Genomic DNA, 21,166 nt, shown 5'->3' on the forward strand with positions numbered 1-21,166 from the left:
ACTGAAACTTTTTAACAATGTGTCATGAATGAAATAGACAGACCAAAGGTTGTTTAAATGACCCTGATAATGTGAGACACACTGACTAAAGGACATAATATCCTTACATTAATCATCTAACTGATTAATTGTTGTAAAACAGAGAGACCTCTTTTTAAGGATGAAAGCACACGACAGACCAGACATGATACTACCAGTTTAGATGCTCTTTTGGGAGTCTTTATCAGCCCCCACCACAGGTTTAATTAATTAGCCAAACTCAGGTGATTAATTTATGACATCGGCAGCCAGTTCGCACTCTGGAGCACCTCAGCAAGGCAGCTATTAAGCTAATTGATTTCAGAGTCAGTCATGTCTGCAGATAGAGTATGACACAGACTCACAATGAAAGCAAAGTGCATCTGGTGGAGGAGAGGACAATATTCTGTGCTGATATTGAAGCAAAAACTGTTCATGGAATTGCAACACGTCAGTTCAGGGCTTTTGGCTTTGGCCTCTTCTGTTGAGGTCAAGACACTTAAAATTATCCAAGATCATATCCTGCAGGGGGAGGCCTATCCAGAGTCTGTCATTCTAAGGGCTTTTATCTTGGCCATCCCTCTCTTGCTACTTCTATTCCATTCCCCCTTTCTGCTAGCCAAGTGCTGAGAAATGACTGTGACATTCAATTCTAAGCAAGGCTGGATGCAGGGAATGGGATGTGCTATTTGGAACAAAGTTATGCAAAACTCTTTTTCAAAGGCGAAATACATTTTTGAATCAGGTGTTTTAAAGTAGTGGTTATTTATTGGCTGAGATCGTGAAGGCCAGGGCAGCTGCTCGGCAAATCACAGGTTGAAAGATGGGAGACCGTGCTGCTGTTGATGTCACGTTTTCTCTCCTTCCAGTCTCTCTCAGTCGTTCTCTCTTCCCCCCTCCATCATTCACACCTCTTCCCCCCAAGGAAGAGTAGAAAACCTGAGGCCCATTACCTTGGCCACAACTCTGAGCTCATTCAGAGGGCATCATACCACGGATCCAGTTCATCTGGAGTGTCTTCCATTCATCCATAATTAAGACCTCTCTGTTATGCTGTTTCACTCTACGACAAAAAAAAAATGTACTAAACAAAAACTAATCCTGTGACAGTCAAAAGATAAATGCTGTTGGTAGTTTTTGAAACTAAATATCAATCTTTGATTGGTTTTCTTTCATCTCATACTCAGATGTGGCAGGAGAAACAGTTCGACTTCTTCTGTTTTTGCATGGCACACGTTGACAATATTGCACCTAATTCAGCTGTTGGATTGTTTGTAAAACAAAAGAATAGCGAAGCCGGTGCTGCATAATGTGCTGCAGTCATTGTCTATAGAACGTTGTTTTACAAACGGCTAACAGACAGCTCGCTTCTCTATTGCTAATGTCAATTCATCACAAAAAGTCATTTTTACCCAGGACAAAAAAAAAAAAAAACAGCAAGCACACAGTCTGGCACATTGCTGGTGTTGTCACAGTGGATGTGGAAATGGGTAACTAGAAAGGCCCTTTGTCATTCAGGAAACACGGAGCACTGTTATAGATGTTCAACCAGCTGCTGTGGGTCTTTAAATGAGGTGTGGTTAGGACCATTGTTGACACTTTGTTATCTGGAGGCAGCAGAGAGCAATTTTGCCATAGTCAACAAAAAGCCAATAATGCAGTATTTTCCTGCAACTAAAATGTTCTTTACTAGTGGAAACACAGCCAGTTTATGTCATTATAAGAGCTGACTTTTCAGTACAGCATGAGTTTTTAAAAAGGTCAATGGAAGTCCTAGCTAATTGGATTTCAAAATTGATGAAAAAAATAAGTTTACTTTAGCCAAACTTTTGTCTCTGCACTTATCATACATTACATTTAACAGTACCAGAAACCTTCTGAAGAGAGTCTAGAATAGACCAGCATTGTCATCCTGTTCTGTGGATTCAATATTTTGTCAGCTTCCAAAGGGAGAAAATTAGAAATGACGAGTGGCCAACATCATAAAACAAAGGATCTTGCCTTGAACTAAATGTGCGGTGTTATTATTCATTATTAGATCTGGACTCTGACTCTGAAACCCTGAAGCATTAACTTTTACAATCCATGCAAAGCATGCACAGTCCAAAGTGAATAAACTGAGCTTAAGCTCCCATTTTGTGGGTACAGATGCCTCTCGGATCATTGTGGCACCAAGCGTGAAATGAATGTAAAATCATCCATGATGCCTCTTGCTTCTATTTATTGTTTCAGGGTGAAGATGAGCTGACATCAATGTTCGGCTCTCTGTAGATTCATTCTGTCTCTGGGCCTTTTACACTCGCAGTATATCCTTGAGTGTAGTTGTTGCTGTGTGCTGAGTGTATGATTGCATTTGGTTACTGTGTGATAGTGATAACCATACATATTATTGTAAACACACAAACCTGCCCTTCAAAACATTGAGCCTTGAGAGTAGCACTCGAATAATAAAGTGTGCTGCTCATTGCCTCTCTTCATGTCAAAAGACTGCAAGCTGTGCAGTTGCCAATTTCCACATAGTCCTTGCGCACTTCGATGATTGGTTGGTCTGCTTTTTTACTGGTCTGGCTTTCATCTGAATGCAGTGATGTTCTGATTGCATTTCTGATTGTCTGTTTTCAAATATAACACTCAATACTTTGTTGTACTGTGACGTGTCACAGGGGGTATTTTGTTCTTATTTTGTTTTTGCCTTTTTTAATTTGCATAAGACATTTGCAGTCTATTTGCAGTCTTAGTTTTGGTCCTTTGGTTTTGTTGGTAATTGGTGATACTTATACATTGTCTTTCCAAGAACAATAGCTATCATGGTGTCGACTTGCTCCATGATGGAGATTAACTTTCCTAAACACAAAATCAGTCACCCGAGCTTGGGTCTCTCTCTTGGGACTTTAAAAAGTATCCTCATTAAACCAGTCACATTAGAACACCATGAAATAAGAATGTCTACAGATTAGGTTTTTGATTACATCAAATTACCTCTAGAATTTCACTCATGCCGGCTAGTTGTCATCTGGGGTATTTCCCCCCCCCCCCCCCCCCCTGAACACACACAGGAGCTGCCTCTTTCGAACAAACCATTCCAACAAATCATGAAGGCATGTCATGAAAGTCGAGGGCATTTACATAACCCATCGGCTCACCAGTCCCTACTTCAGACTTGTGAGTGGTTCAGTGTTATAATCAAACCATGTAAATTACCATTGAGTCCACTTTTCAAGAGACATGAAAAAATGCAGGGACAGTGTTCCATTTGTTTTATGTGCCTGCACTGTGATTTCAGGAATTTAAGCTGTGTTAATTGTTCTCTCTTTCACAAACCTTTTTATGACTTCAAATAAAACTTTATTTTGTGATGTAAACATCGTAAATAATTACTCCATTTAGAGCATTGTTTTCTTTGTATGTGCATCTATGTGATACTCCAATCCCTAACTTTCGTCAGGAGGAGTCAAGGGAGATCAACTATTCTTACCTCTCCCAATCCCTTTTCCTAACCCCATAATATCTCTAGATATGTGGTGTAAAATAAAATACCTTAGAGGAGTAGATCTTGTTAAGATAACTATGTTCACAACCTTTGCCATTTTCGAGTTGTTTAACAATATAAATATATTCACACATTTTTCAATGTATATCTACATACCTCCCTTTTAAGTATTGTGCATCTGTATTTTGCAAGATTTTCTGAGGCGAGTGGCCAACTCAGTCTCATCAATCTGCGTACACATAACACAACATTGAAATGTCATGTTATTCATACGCCAAATTGCAATTTTGCGTACATATAATACACCTTGCAACACATGCAAATAAAATGTCTAAGGCTGCCACTTAAATTAGTAGCCTCAAATAATTTAAGACAGAAAACTTGTATCCAGATTAAAAACATTTTCATTGAGTTTGAACTTTAATGATGGTAATTTTGGCACATTTTTTGATCACCACCTGCTCGCTGGTAATAATTCATAGTGATTGCTCTAACTGACACTTGGTGTAATTTGCTTTGGCATTAAAATGAGATTCAGCACTGTCAGGGGATTAAATGTTGGTGGTGAAGGGCCAACCATTAAACCAAACTGATATATAAATCTTCATTAAAGAAGAAGATATTTGCCATTCTGAAGAGTAAATTAATTAGAAACTTGATCAAGTGTCTGTGTAGAGCAAAGAGTCCTGTGTAAACAGTATCTTATTCGATAATTATTTCAGCAAACTTTATTTATGATACATCTGTGACAACCTGAGCCATTTTACAGGTCCATAGGGAATTTAATTTAGAAGTCATCTAATCAATTTAGCACGCATGAGATGTCCGACTCTGGCTCTCCTTCACAGTGCTGGCCACAGAAGCATTGACCTTTCATCATATCAAATCCAGAGTGTGAGACAAAATAACAGTATCATTTTCTCCAGCGGAAATTTCGCCAATATTATTAAAAATAGGATCCAGAAGGTAAAGCGTTTGATCCCCAGCTCCTGCAAGCAACATGTCCAATGTTTCCTTGGCCAATAAACTTTGCTTTACTTTACAAATGTAAAGTAATAGCTTTAGTCATCCGTCACTTTGCAATAATGCAAATGTATATTGCCACATTTTTTAACTACTATTTACTTTACTACTATTTACTTTACTTATTTTAATCAAGCATGCTGGGGTGGCTCTGCAGGAAGTTGAAAAGGGAATGAAGGACAAAAAAAATAGGAAAAAAAAAATGTGTCTATTGAAATGGACATATTGTTAAATGTCAGTGTGAGCTGCTGCTGACCCAGAGATCCATGACAGCTCCTCTGGCTCACTATGTCCCCTGTATGTTGTCTCCTGTTTGTTCTTTGCCTTTGTTTAATATGATTCTAGTGCAAACCATTGGAAGCAAATGAAGTATTAGCTTCTGTCGGTGCATCTTTCAAAGCCGGATTATATTCAGAAATGGATGAAAGAGATAAATATAAATGGAATAAATGCTCATGAAAAGGATCAAACAGTATACATGTAGCTTCTCCAGATTATGTTAAAACCAAACTGATACTCAAATAAGCTGACTTTAACCCGTCAGTTGAAGAGAATCCATTTGAAATTAATCTGTGCTTGATGTTGGACTGAAAGTTTTCATTTTATCTCCCTCTACGCTAAGAATTTTAAATGTAGAACTTAAATAATGCAGATGTATCATATAAAGAAATTATTAAATATACATGACCATCGTTTATACAATATTAACCTTTTCAAGTAGGTCTTCTCTTTACATTTGCTTTAACATGTCAATTTAGTTAATTATTCTTTCTGGTTTTATTCACAGAAAAATGTTTATTTGAATTATCAGGAACCATTGAATATGCATTAGTTCAATGTTCATGGCATGAGATGTACGCCTTCATGCTGTGTTTATTACAGCTCAGAAGAATGCCTCTGACCAAAAAGGTAGATAGTCCACAGAGAAGGGTATGGTAGAGAAACTAGTTTGCAGGAATACTGTTTTTTTGTTGAAGGAGGAAAACCAGACCGTCTTTTATCTTCTCTACATGAAATGTGTCACCTCAAAGAAATGGGTGAAGCCAATGCAGAGTTCCTTTGTTTTCTTATTTTAATTACAAAGGCTACTTGTCGGATGTCTGAGTTCGATAATCTGAAGGAGAGAGAAAGCCCACTAAGTGTCCCGTATGTAATTTTATATATTTTTAAAATGTGTGTGTTTTGTTTTGAGACAACTTTGAAACGGCAAGCTTTTTCCCCATCAGTCTCAGGTTATGAGGGCATGAAGGATCAATACTTCATTAATGTTACAAGACCAAGTCCCAGACTCCAGTCGATTCCAATGAAGCATGTGGACAAAAAGCTGAGTATGCTTCTTCTTGACCATACATACAGTGAGTCTGCATGCGAGAAACTGCACTTTCTGTATGTAATGCATGTTCATGAGCACACACAAACATTACTAGTTATAAGGGCTAGGAATCTTTGGTTGTGCCACGATTCGATTCAATTTTGATTTTTGTGGTACTTCAGAATCTACTCAAGTCGTCTGTGAGAATGGCTAAATTTCTTGTTGGTCTACTTGGCATTCGACTGAGTTGAAGGACAGGGAGTGACTGATAAGCCTCCCACACAAAAAAATAAATGCAAAAAATGAATAATGATAATTTGTTTTTTTTGGAAATGATAAATCGATTTTAAATCTTTGTAGAGAAGAATCTTGATTTTCACATGTATTATCTCTAACAGTGAAGTGAATGTTACGGCTCTATCTTTTTCAGTGTGCATTAGCGCAGCATTGATACTTTAGCAAAATGCACACTTTTAAACACTGTCTGACATAAATTCTACGAATTGTGCATTTCCAAATCTCTCTTTCCTAAATGTATGGAGGTAAGTCACAGTGAGATGATTACTTTGCAGCAAAGTGCAGAATATGTGTGGTCTGAGTGCTTTGGGAGGGATACCAAAAGACAGGTTGACTTCTTTTTCCTGTATGCTGCTGGCCTCTTCAGCATTTTGGAAAAACTAATTTGGCAACCAGTTGCCTGGCAACGAATGGGGAGTCTATAATAGGAATGGTCCAGATGTAGAAATGGTGGCAGCCCCTTGAAAAAAATAATTGATGTTTATAAAAGCTATTTTTTATGTTACCATTGCATGAGGTGAGCTGTCAGTGGTCTTTCTAGAAAGGCAAACTTTTCCATTAATTAACAAGTATCTACATGTTAAACCTTAAGGTTTAGTCTGTGATATTACCATTTGCAAAAAGTGTGCACAAAGTGATGTAATCCAGAGTTTAAAATATTAGATTGAGGTGATTGCATGAATGGAACATACAGTAAGTATGAGTCAGCATTGATGGTAGTGTATTTTTGTGCCCACAGAATTACAATAAATCAATCTATCTGCGCTGACCCCACATGATGTCTTTATGGGCTTGCAGCTCTCAGGAGCCTGTAAAATCATCTGCACCATTATGTTGTGTGATGCTATAGGCACCGGATGCTTCAAGGCTTCCCTTAATGGCTCTATACTATGAAATGTATAAAGATGTAGTGATGTATCTGAATTTGCACCGTAGGGCTCAAAAGGCTTTTTTGCCTTTTCTATTATTACCAATACACAAACGCTGTTAGTTTGGGCATAGTTGTTATACAGTTATGATCTGACTACACAATGACAGAAAATATCAAATAAAGACAATTGATTCAGTGCAGCGGCATATGTTTATATTTCCATCCAATGGCATTGTTGGAATATACCAAAAATGGTCCATAAGGCTCAGTGGACAGATTTATTTGTCTAAAATTTGCTGTTACTGCACTTTGAAAGCTGGTGTCCTCAGGTGATTTGCTCTGCTGTATAGTCTGAAAAGCATTTATGTTCACATAAAGCCACAAGCTCTGTTCTGACACCCAACACTGATGGAAAATGATTCTGCCCCATGTACTTTTTTTAAGGGTAAGACACTTTTTTTAATTATTTAAAAGTGCACATTTCTTCAAGTCCTTATTTTTCTTCCTTCCCTCAGTCTCTTGTCAGCGTGTCTCCCATTTATAGTTAGCTGCTCACGCTCTGACAGTTTTCATACATTATTTAAGAGTTGAATATGGCGAGTCATTTGCAGGCATTCCATCTCACCTTGTTCACCATTAAGGCCCCATGTCCACCTCACTTTTTTAACTAAGCCTCAGCCTACTTTTTTCAACGAGGAGACAGTGTTTGCAACAGAAGGCACATTGACCCGATAAAACACATACACCATACCAAAATCTAAACCAAGGGATTCATTATCTACAGTCAAACTAAATGATCAAACAAAGATCAACTCACAAATGAATTCAACAAGACTAGAAAATCCCTGACTTACAGCTGTACCAACTCCAAAAGCCTCCCTTCACCTGAACTCAGCCCTGAAGTTTTTAGCACTGAGGACTAGAGCTGCAGCTATCGAATATTTTCGTAATCGAGTATTCTATCGAATATCCCGATCGATTAATCGAGTAATTGAATAAATCATACTTTTGCTCAATTAAGGTTTTAGCTCATCGCAGGTCGTCCCTACAAAACTGCTTGTAGTCTATGCAGCTACCATGGTAACGCCTGCTTGTTACAAACAACCACCTCTGCTCTACAGCTGCTGACATTCACCATATTACTGACAGGGTCCCAAATTCACTTTTTGATTCACTGGTCAAGGTGGAAGGTAGATGAAAATTACAGGTCAAACAATAACAAATAGTGTGTTTGTGTTAGAGTACATTTAATTGAGAAAGCATTATGTTCTGATGAATCAATCACAGATTCAGTCATTCTATCAGATCAGGAAATTGAGAAACTTTAAATATATATTTGCTTGCCCCTCCCACCGCAACATTGCAGACTAAAAACTAAAAAAACTAAAATCCAAAGAATAATAATTATTCCAGAAAGCAAGTTCTTTCTTGACTTAGCTTTGACGACATTAGACATTTAAAATAATCAGCCTGTTTATTATTAGAAGTGTGCATCTCTGTCTGCTCCTGCATCGCAAAAAATTCCTCTATGAATTGTTGTAATCAAATTATTCGAGGAATCGTTTCAGCTCTACTGAGGACGGATAAACCTCATTGAGTAACCAGGGCAGATCTGGAGACCACAGACGGGGAGAAGGGACAAACAGCAAAGTGGATCACTAATGGCCATAAGACTGTTCAATTAGTAGTTACAAGGGTATAAAATCAAAAAATGCGAACTAGAGCTGGGTGATATATCGAGTTTTTAATAAATATCGATATATTTATTTAAGCGATATAGCATAGGACTATATCGTAATGTTGATATAATTCCCTTCACATTAAAGGTTCATCCGAAGAGTCGCCAGTATGCCTTTTTCTCCTCTTAGTACCGGTCCCTCTTAACCCCGCCCCGCCTCTCTCCCTCTCTGTCCCTCTGAGTGACACTCAACCCCGCCCCCGCTTCCTCACAACAACAAGACATCACGGAGGCAGACGGGGACGAGAGTAGCGCTTCCGAAGAGGTGTTGGTTAGGAAAAAGAAAAGCACGGCCTCTATAATTTGGAGATGGTTTGGGTTTAAAATATCGGACGAGCAGCAGAATAATGTATGTTGTCGAGAGTGCCGAAAACAGATAGCAACAAAATGTTCAAGCACGACAAACCTCTTCCACCATTTAGAAAAGCACCACAAAGTTCAGTACGAAGAATGTGTAAAACTACATGCTGCAAACCACAACTTGAGATCTTCACATCCCACTCCTCCGAAACAAAGCACACTGAAAGCTTCCATGACTCGTGCTGTGCCTTATGAAAGAAAAGGTGAAAAGTGGGGCGAGATTACCAAGGCAGTAGCCTATCATAGTGCTAAGGACATGGTCCCCATTGCAACGGTGGAACACGACTGCTTTAAACGGCTACCTGTTGTCATTTTGTTCTGTTTACATTTCTGTTTTCTGTTGTTACTTGAAATTTGCACGAAAACAGTTATAGATTGACATTTGCTGTTTATATTTCTGTTCTGTTTATATGTTACTTAGCTACACAAAACACAAAGATGTCTGTACAGGCCTGCGCACAAATCAACAAAGAAATTAATACCTGTGTGGAAAATTATTTTTTGAGAGAAAGGAGTTGTTGTTTTTTTTGTTTTTTTATTCTGTCTGCTCTGTTTACATTATTTGCACAGCTATATACAGCCATACAGAAAACATTTATGATGTATTTTATTTAAGGAGTAATTTATTTTATAGTGTTTTGTATTTCACAAACATATTTCATATTATTGTGCAGCCGACTGTGAATAAAAATGCCTGTGTGACTTTTGACATTTGGTCCATGTTGATTTGACTTAGAAATCATTTTGTTTTAATTTTTTTACAGAAGAAAATATGGAGATATATTCATCTCATATATATCGTGGTTCAGCAAAAATTTCAAGATATATATACTCAACAAAAATATAAACGCAACACTTTTGTTTTTGCTCCCATTTGTCATGAGATGGACTCAAAGATCTAAAATTCATTCCAGATACACAATATTACCATTTCTCTCAAACATTGTTCATAAATCTGTCTAAATGTGTGATAGTGAGCACTTTTGCTTTGCTGAGACAATCCATCCCACCTCACAGGTGTGCCACATCAAGATGCTCATCAGACACCATGATTAGTGCACAGGTGTACCTTATACTGCCCACAATAAAAGGCCACTCTGAAATGTGCAGTTTTGTCTCACAGCAAAATGCCACAGATGGCGCAAGCATTGAGGGAGCGTGCAATTGGCATGCTGACAGCAGGAATGTCAACCAGATCTGTTGCTCGGGCATTGAATGTTCATTTCTCCACCATAAGCCGTCTCCAAAGGCGTTTCAGAGAATATGGCAGTACATCCAACCGGCCTCACAACCGCAGACCACGTGTAACCACACCAGCCCAGGACCTCCACATCCAGCAGGTTCACCTCCAAGATCGTCTGAGACCAGCTACTCAGACAGCTGCTGAAACAATTGGTTTGCATAACCAAAGAATTTCTGCACAAACTGTCAGAAACCGTCTCAGGGAAGCTCAACTGCATGCTCGTCGTCCTCATCGGGGTCTTAACCTGACTCCAGATCGTCGCCGTAACAGACTTGAGTGGGCAAATGCTCACATTCGATGGCGTCTGGCACGTTGGAGAGGTGTTCTCTTCACGGATGAATCTCGGTTTACATTGTTCAGGGCAGATGGCAGACAGCGTGTGTGGCGTCGTGTGGGTGAGCGCTTTGCTGATGTCAATGTTGTGGATCGAGTGGCCCATGGTGGTGGTGGGGTTATGGTATGGGCAGGCATCTGTTATGGACGAAGAACACAGGTGCATTTTATTGATGGCATTTTGAATGCACAGAGATACCGTGATGAGATCCTGAGGCCCATTGTTGTGCCATACATCCATGAACATCACCTCATGTTTCAGCAAGATAATGCACGGCCCCATGTTGCAAGGATCTGTACACAATTCTTGGAAGCTGAAAATGTCCCAGTTCTTGCATGGCCAGCATACTCACCGGACATGTCACCCATTGAGCATGTTTGGGATGTGCTTGACCGGCGTATACGACAGCGCGTACCAGTTCCCACTAATATCCAGCAACTTCGCACAGCCATTGAAGAGGAGTGGACCAACATTCCACAGGCCACAATTGACAATCTGATAAACTCTATGCGAAGAAGATGTGTTGCACTGCATGAGGCAAATGGTGGTCACACCAGATACTGACTGGTTCTGAGTCCCCAGACCCTCAATAAAGCAAAAACTGCACATTTCAGGGTGGCCTTTTATTGTGGACAGTCTAAGGTACACCTATGCACTAATCATGGTGTCTGATGAGCATCTTGATGTGGCACACCTGTGAGGTGGGATGGATTGTCTCAGCAAAGCAAAAGTGCTCACTATCACACATTTAGACAGATTTATGAACAATGTTTGAGAGAAATGGTAATATTGTGTATCTGGAATGAATTTTAGATCTTTGAGTCCATCTCATGACAAATGGGAGCAAAAACAAAAGTGTTGCGTTTATATTTTTGTTGAGTGTATATTTGGTCCATATCGCCTTGCCGTAATGTGAATCAATATGCTTTGGTTTAAATGTTGACAGTGGTGTGGATTAAGTTTTTTTTTTAGCAATTTGCTCTCTAGCTGTAGTTCATTTCTTTCCTCTACAGTGGTCACTTATGCTTCTTTTAGACTGTTGAATGGCTTTTGGTGTGCAGTGATTTTTATGCAAAAGCTTCAGAATGAAGCGTTCCCTGCATATCCATCAGTTGGAATGGTGTTATAAATGGCTTTGACCATCATATTCAACTCAGCCACGGTCTTTGACAGTCGACCATTCATATTATCTTTATAGGGTGGCAGAAGAAGTAGCTACACCCGTTTTTCAATTTCCTAGCTTGTGTGGACCGTCACATGAGCTGTATGCAGCTCATTTAAAAGTTTCTACATTTGCCATTATTCCATGTCTTTGCCCTTCACCCTTTCTTCAGTGTCTAAAACTTCTACTGAAGCTGAAACTTTGTCGGCAAAAAATGACACCTACCATTATTCTAAGGCCTAAGAAGACCGCACATATAGGCTACATTGAAAGATTTCCTGAAATTGGGCTTTAGGACTGGAGGATGGGAAAACTCAGCCATGGGTGACCAGCTCTAAGCTCCGAGGGTGCAGCTGATGCTGTCACACTGCCCTTCTCACATGGATAACTCTTGACTGCTTAGTATGTCTCGCCTTTCGCTTCACCGTGTTGTCATGTATAACTCTCAATCCTTTTTTACATCTCATAACTATGTAATGGGTATTTTTGCTATCTTAACCCATTTGGGAAGCAGGCTATGTTCACATCTCTCAATCAGCAGGTGATATTTCGGTAAAATTCGGAGGAAACAAGGTTATGACTCAAACATGAGCCTCCCTCTGCTTCACTACATCCTGCAACTTTTCCCAGCATGTGTTCAAGTAACAAGAGAGCATGTGGAGCGGCTCCCATGTACTGTGCAGTCACGCTGGTGTCCCACCTAATACCCCAAGTGTAAATTGGAGCCTCGGCTCAGTGGGCACCCTGACAGCACTTTTCACTGATCCTCTGGGGACTGCTTGAATGTGCAGGGCTCTGTGTGGTGTAATTGATGTAAAAGAAGTGTCGTCCTGACAAAAACGTACTTCCTCCTTCCATACCCCAAAGTGACACCCAGCTATTGAGTCATTATCTCGTGGCTTTTGCCCTTGTCCCCAGGGCATGATGGAGGTGGTGGGGTACATGTTGTGTCTGCTTGAACATGACTCCATCTTTAAAAGTTAATGATAGGCTTTTTACTTGGGTTGATCTTCCTGCCTTAGCTACTGTAGCTACCTCTATGGACAGCCACACGTGGTACTAATTTGATGGTTCAAGGGAAAGGAGATGTCTTAAAAGGGAAATATCATGAAAAATCCACTTTCACTGTGTTTTTGAACATTTATTTGGGTAGCCTGAGTGTCTTTTGAACCACACAATCTTAAATAAATCCATCCAGTCCTTTGTTTGTGGTTTTACCACAGAGAGAAAAAAGCTTGGTTTCAAATGTTTTCAGTTTGTGACATCACAAGTTGGATTCTGGTAAGAAAATACCCTCCCCTGCCCTGGTATCTCCTCCCATGGACTCCAGAGCAAAACCTTTACACAGGTTTGCCATTTTTATTGTCTCTGCAGAGGAGTGATGTTTACCAGGAAACCTCATTTTGGGGGCTCATTGCATTTAAAGAGACAAACACAAAAAAGCAGCATTCTGAGAGAGCTGGTTTCTGCAGGGTCACAAACCTCCTCTGCTGCTTCATTCATGTTATATGTGGACCAAAGCACAGCACAGAGGTTTCATTCAGACCTCAGGGGGCTGTTTGGGTGAAAAAAGGGGATAATATGTCCTCTTCAAAGAAACAGGGATGGGGCTGTCATTCTGCCTGATGTGTTCCTTCTCTCTGCCTTCAGTTTTATTCATTTACATCCGACTTGTAACTTGATGGAAGAGGCTCTGAAGTTTCTCTCTCACAGCATCATGAGTTTGTTCACAACCCTCATCCACATTTCTACACCCCTTTGATGTATTCACATTCCCCCCTTTTTTAGAGCCATGGCAATTAACACTCTGCTTTGATTCACTTGGAAAAATCAAATTATGTTATTCCCAGTTTGACAGAAATGATGACTGACGCCCTCTGGACTTAAATTACCCCCTCAGCATGAATAACTAGGTCCTGAGGCTTGTTTCTCTTACTACTACAAAATGTTTCTTATAGTCAGCTGTTTGCTTTCATCAGTAATCAAACACTTGTCCACAGATGGTGTGGAAGAAGTGGTGCTGGCGAATTACAGATGATCTCAGAAAAAGACATTTCATCTGGCCAGATCATTTTTTTTGCCATTTTACAAAAACAAATTATCGCCTGCTCAACAGTTTTCTACAGCAGCTGCACAGAAGAAGCTGCTGTTTGTAGTTGCTGGCACAGTGTGGAGTCTTTTGGATTGATGCCTAGCGTTGACAGCATGTCTGGATTTCCTATTTTAGACAAGCCTGTCATCAGAAATGCTCCAATTTCATTATTTTACACGTCTTCATTTTCACAGTTATAACTGTGGGAGGACCACAGGCAAGGTGTGTGAGCGTGTTCAAAAAAGAATAGCTCAATAGTAGTGCTGCTCCAGAGTGAGATGGGCCATAATAAATGATCACTTTTGAAGTGCTGCTTGTATTCTAATTCAATTCCAATGATGGCTTTGACAAGTGCTGCCATTTGCATGTGAGTCTAATTAGCATGTTATCAGCAAACAGCCTCAAAATAAAAGTATATTGCCGTTTCTTTATAATGTGTTGTAGTTTGCCCTCCCAGCAATGTCATGATGCTTATTTTTTTTTAAAAACAAATCTTGTACTTCTGAATAGTTTCATAGTAAATCTTTGCTTTTCTGTTGTCAACCCATGGAAATTGAATGGGTGCCAACATTGTTCAGCCACTAAAAGCGACACAACTTTATAGCATTTGAGTTGATTGAAACGGCAGCTGGAGAGGGGAATGAATAATGAGATTTACATTCCATGTTTCAGTTGATGCGATAGTGGGAACACAAGTCAGACCAGAAGCGACTCATCTGTATGTTAAATATGCAAACTTTACAGACATCACAGTAAACGGGTGAGTCTTCAGCCTCGATGTAAAAGGAGGAAGAGTTGCAACGGACCTGCTTGTTTGATTTTGGGACAGAAATAAGTCATGTCCCAGAGGACCTGAATGTTCTAGAAAGCTCATAGTAAAACAGAAAGTCACTCTTTTTTTTGCCCATTGAGGTTGGATGTGGATGGAGACTTCTCTTGTCGGTTTTGATGTCTCTCTCTCTCTATATAATTCATTTCAGGTTGGGGCAGATCCTTGAAAGATTGTGTCTTTCCATATGACATAAAAATTGCTAAGGTTACACCGATAAATCCTATTTCTCCAGCTACAGACTGGTCTCTTTACTGCCAAAATTCTTTAAAATACTACTAAGTAAGACTTGATTTTATTATAAAGCCCAAATATACTGTATGACCAAAACTATGGATTTGAACTAAATACATAAATGTCATTCAAAGGAAAAATTGGTCCCTGGAACACTGTTTGGAGGTTCAGGAAAGTTCTGTTCGTGTATAGAGTTTTGTGTATAGAGTTATCAACAAACCACAAAATCTGCACATTTCTCCAACTTTGACAGTTCTCGACCAAATCCCCACAGTTCACCTTAAAAGCGCAACCGATTAATCAGCCAGCCGACAATATTGGCTGATATTAGCACAGGGACGATCTGTTTTATGTCTGATATGCACCAATATCACACCATTGACCATCTTGTCTTTACTATAGTGTTGAGTAACTACATTTAAGGGATCAACACTAATGTGTATCAGTATCTATCTGTACACATTGAACACAGATCAGAATCGGTTTTATTGCGTTTTATAGAGTTTTTCTTGGTGTATTGGTGCGAAAGAAAAAAAAAACAAGGCTAACATAACAAGTACTTAAATAAAATAAAATATGAGAAGCAATAAATATATAAAATAGAATTTAAAAAATGTCAAATATAAAGAATAATAAACAACACAAAATGTACAAAGGGTGGATGGAAGAAACTAAATGTAAAGTCCAGTGAGCGTGAATGTAATGCATAAAGAAACAGTTTGAGCCTTCACATTACTGTGATGTTTTCTGACTGTGGTGCTGATGAGAGTCCGTCTTATGTGGGGGGGGGGGGGGGGGGGGGGGGGGGCAGGGACATTGAGGGGAGAGTCTCAAACAGTCCATGTGCAGGGAGAGAGGGGCTGGCCACGATCTTACCTGAACGCCTCAGGGTCCTGGAGGTGTACAGGTCGTGGAGAGATGGTAGATTGTAGCTGATCACCTTCTCTGCAGAGCAAATGACACGCTGCAGCCTGCACTTGTCCTTTGCTGTGGCTGCAGCGTACCAGACTGTGATGGAGGAGAGGAGGATGGACTCAATGATGGCAGTGTAGAAGTGCACCATCATGGTCTATAGAAGCTCTAAGAAAGATATCAGCTGACTATTCGGCATCAGATATTTTTCCTCCCCAATATTGGTATCGGACCCAGTAATCCCTTTTTTGGTCAAGCCCTAGAACATTATAAAACACTGTATATATGCTCATCTATCTATCTATCTATCTATCTATCTATCTATCTATCTATCTATCTATCTATCTATCTATCTATCTATCTATCTATCTATCTATCTATCTATCTATCTATCTATCTATCTATCTATCTATCTATCTATATATATATATATACGAAAAAGACACTGTATGACGATCAGTTGGCGGGTAAAATTGCAGTGATTTTATAACACAAGTGAAACCAAGTCATTTCTTTGAAGAAGAGTTATTGACCCAGCAAGCTATTTACATGCACAGCTAAAAAGACTTTTTTTTCATTTAATGTGCTGAGACCATGATAATTGGATTTGTCATGACTGTCCATGACCTTTATAATGCTATCTATTTTGCATCACCTGTGTGTCAGATGTCCCCTGTGAGACACATAATATGCCACCGTAACTAGATTTTCTTCCCCCAGCACATCACCATCAGCCAGTGTCATATCCAACCTCTGAACTCAAGTCAAAGGCAAATCAGAATAATGTATAATTCATTATGTATAAGTCAGTAGCCTATGCGCAAGGGAAAAATGCAAGTTAAACTGATGAAAAAGAGAGGGTTGGGTTGTTATTTTATAGGTTGACATTGAAGCTTTAAATAGCGTCCCTGGTGACGGTGACTGTTCGGCTTCAGATTCTTTACTTGGGAAGCAAGAAAAGCCCCTTTCACTGACCAAATGGAAGACATCCCCGTGCATCACAATTCAGCCAGTATTAACAAATGATTGGCAGGCTTTTTGAATAAAGCGCTTTTCTTCCCCCCAACATACTGTAACTTCATCACTAATGCTGCCAGCACAAAAGAAAAAAAAAAAAAAAGTTGTTCACGGACACAGGCTCTTATGCAATTCTACTGAGAGAATTCTGAACAAATCATCAACAGCAAAATCTTGGCACAAATAGCACTCCTTGTAACATCCACCCTCTGTGTTCCCTAAAGCCACATTCAACACAAGCCATTTTAGTTCCACCTGCTGCCTTTGAAAACCAGAGGAAAAAGGTAGAGATGTGAGTAAAGATGAGGAGGGGGAGACAGAAAAGGGACTTTAGAGAGGTTAGGACTTAAAGGTCCATGTCAGCAGCAGTCTGTCAAAGAATGGAATTACTGCCCGTTTGTGTGCAATGGGATCATTCGATCACACGCTCACACCACTTACCCCACACTGACACAGACCTCCCGATCAAACCAGCAGAGGCTATGGATATACATCCGCTTGCAAACCATGAGAGGAGAAGAAATAGAGGGGATGGAGAGAGAGGGCGCAAAGGAAGCACAGTGCGGGAAACAAGACGAGAGGAAGAGACACATTTGCCAGAGGGGAGGAGGAAAAGTTTTGTGAAATGGTGTTCAATGAGAAAAGAGAATGAACAAGCAACAAGGGTGCACTCAAAAGAGTGAAATTGCTGAAAAAACAAGAGATGGGATTCCTAATTAAAAGGCAAATTAAGCAGAACTTTGATTAAAAGGTACAAACACGTGTGAAATCGGTTGTAATGATGCTAATTTCAATTTCCCTCGGGATCAATTGAGTATCTATCTATCTATCTATCTATCTATCTATCTATCTATCTATCTATCTATCTATCTATCTATCTATCTATCTATCTATCTATCTATCTATCTATCTATCTATCTATCTATCTATCTATCTATCTATCTATCTATCTATCTATCTATCTATCTATCATCAGCATTAAATATGATGATCAAGTGTCTAACCTGACATTTCTATCTCTCTGCAGAGAGACTGTAGCATCTGCGATTGTGACATATAGGCTCTTTTAATAATATAGCCAGTAGAATGGAGCCGTTTCTTCATTCACAAGGTCAATTTTTAGTATTTGAATTGTGATGCTCCTTGCAGAAAAGGCTGCAGCTGTGTATTTTTTCCAGAATCCCATCTGGTCATCTGCTGCTATAGTATTTAATAGATGTCAGTGCTGGAAAACTAGCCTGGGCTGACAGCGTCCTGGTGCCGTTTGCCAGAACTGGCTGTCAGGATGTTAGAGAGAGGAAGTTGCAGAGAACGAGGGAGGGGGGGAGCGAGCAGTCAACCAGGTGGTGCCGCCTGTCGACATGCCGGCTGGTGGGGAGGAGGGGGGGGGGGGGGGGGAGGCGGCTTGTGTGTCTGGGTTCATTTTATCCTGCCAGCCTAAATTGGTGTTTGCAGAGCAGAAATGTCAGCTTGTTGGCACGTGTTTTGTTTGCCTGTGTTTCCAGCACACATCACAATCCTCCTCAGCAGGTCATCTCCTTGTTCCTCCTTTACATTTCAAAAACACGCACATGCACACACGAACGCATGGTTGACACTGTGTAGGGATCCCGATGTTGCGCTCTGTTGCGGCGCCTAGTGTTTGTGTTTACCTTTTACAGACGAGCGGCGTGGAGCGTGTCCATACATTTGTCGCTTTCCTTTTACTGTCCTCCCTTAGGTAGCCCTCAACCCGTACCTAACATGCCAGCTTTGATCCCATTTGCAAATTGGTTTTCAAATTGCCCCATGTAAATTGTAAATCAATTGTAAATGGCATTCTTAGAAAGCCATTTAACTTAAGGTGCTTTATGCTGCTGTACATTGGCCTAACATGCAGCAAAAATAACTAGTGACCAATCAGAGGTTTGGTGTCTCACCTAAGGACCCCTGACATATGGACAGAAAACACACTTTGGTTGAGCAGGCAACCTTTATAGACCACATGAGACATGCAATACACTTTCCCTAAGAACTTTTCTTATTCTTTAATTGTCAACTTCTCTCTTTGTAACTTTGACAGACTGCTTCAGGTCTCAGCTCACTCGCACTGAAACATGACTCAGCAGTTTAATTGCTTTCTTGTTTGTTTTTTTACCTCTGAGATTAGCACAGATAGTGCTCAGTTCAGTTTAACTGTTGAAGTGTTCAATGTGTCCGGTATGGCGGACTTCAGTGATCATAGTGAGAGCCAGAGGTGCACTGATTGGGAAAATCAGCACTGATGCCGACGCTGATGTTGGAAATAACAATGTAGCCGAGTCTGATTTGGCGTCATACTCCCACAATGCCAACATTTTCTCTCATGTTTGACAATGAAAACAAGTCAGCGTTTGTTCAACAGGTGACTTCCTCTGCTCCCCAAAAAAACTCTTCTCTGAAAGAGTAGTTACATGTACTAGACAAAATGCCACATTATTCAGCGATGTCTGTTAACAGAGCCGCTGCACTCCTAGTGAAAAGTGCACATGTGCTTTATACACAGCGTACATCCTGAACAGACTGTGGTCAACGAAACACACAAACTGAGTGGCAGAGAGTGAGGGAATGTAAAAAAGTGTTCATGGTAGAAGAACACAGAGAAAATCTAGCACCTACATCAAGCTGGGCGGGATCACAACAAGAGTTAAGAACAGAGACGTTCAATGAGGCTATCGTCTCCGGAAGCCAGATCCAGACTCATTCCACACAACCAAACTACTCTACCAATGATGTTCACACTCACATGTACATTATGGTGATTGGGGACTATGGTGCTAAATGGGTGTTATCCAAAAACTTTAGTTTGCTGCTCTTGGGACTTTCTTCTTAACTAACAAAACCAACAGATTGAGTGACATATCGTAACACAGCTCCCCAGTGCAGTTCTCCCTCGCACACAGCTTTCTGCATGTAACACACACACACACAATCCTCACCAACAGAATTGTACATTTGAGTGCCGTCAGGATGTTTGTTAATGTTCTGAATCATTGAACTACATCGCTGATTCCGTCTCACCCTCAAGTGGAAGGCTTCATCACGAGCCAGCAATTTCTCCACCATTTAAGGTACTTGATTAATTCAATATCTGAGCCACAGTCAAAGACACACACACACACACACACACACAGAAAAAGAGTTTGCAAAGTTTAACACCGACCTGAACTAATGTTTGTTGAAGACGCACCACCTGAAGGTCACTCCAGACAGAACCCCTACAGTATGTGGTGGCTGATCCTCCCTCTCTTTTCCCTCCTGTCAAGCTGTGCCCACCAGTTTATCAACACCCCGGCTGAAAAACTGGAAGCAGCATAAGTTGGGAAGTGGAGTTTGCACTGTTTGGTTTGTGCGCTTTCTTTCAAATGTCATCTGAATTCCTGGATATTTCATTTGCTTCATGTGACGATGAACAGGCTCAATGTTATGATGGGTCCTAAGCAATGAGGTCACAGTGACCCACAGTGAAATACTTGTCAATGACTATTGGTCTTCTATGAGCATGACATAGCTTGAACCTGGGCCCAATCTTTTGAAAATCTGAGCTGAAAAGGATGTTAAAATGCACCCTGTGCTTGAGAGATACCTCAAGCAGTTTAAGACAAAGAAAGCAAGACAAATAATTGATCCAAGTCTTGGATCAATTATGGTGCTGTTACAACCATGCCTTTGACTATGAACATGTTCTCAAAAAAAAAAAAAAAAAATATATATATATATATATAGTTTTTGCAAAGATTTTTTTTGATCCAAAATGAACAAAGACATTCTATAGAGGTGTCTGTCACGAAGATGAATAGCACTTACATGAATATTTTCTCTTTATAAATATGGGAACAGACTTTATGGATTCCTCTCTATTGAAAATCATCACTATAAGAGAAGCTGGATTTTCCTCTGCAGTAAATGCAGGTTTTTGCTGAAGCTTTATGAGGTTACCATGACATTTTGCTATATTCTGAGTACAGACTGGAGAAGGCCTCTTATTTATATCAGAAGCTCAATTAAGTGGATTTTACAACAATGATGTTCGATGCTCACAAACCCGTGAACAACCGCCTGTCCCGCAGTATTTGAAAGGTCCTTTTATCTTGTACAAAGGCTGAAATATTCATCTGACAAAATGAGCAAAAGTGTGTGTATACACAGTTCTGATTGTAAAATGACGGGACACTGAACCAGTGAAAAGGCCTGCACACACGCAGCAGGATTTCAT

At 40.0% G+C, this 21,166-nt stretch overlaps 1 long non-coding RNA gene across 1 annotated transcript in view; it reads right to left on the bottom strand.

Moving 5' to 3' along the window:
• Positions 1 to 16,006, bottom strand: part of LOC306841080 — a 188,910-nt gene extending 172,904 nt beyond the window's left edge. Inside the window, exon 1 of the long non-coding RNA XR_013781429.1 lies at positions 15,880 to 16,006. This is a non-coding gene — a long non-coding RNA (uncharacterized lncRNA). The remainder of the gene's footprint in view (positions 1 to 15,879) is intronic.
• Between the last annotated feature and the right edge of the window lie 5,160 nt (positions 16,007 to 21,166).

Source organism: Symphodus melops (genome assembly GCF_947650265.1).
Source record: "Symphodus melops genome assembly, chromosome: 1".
NCBI lineage: Eukaryota > Metazoa > Chordata > Actinopteri > Labriformes > Labridae > Symphodus > Symphodus melops.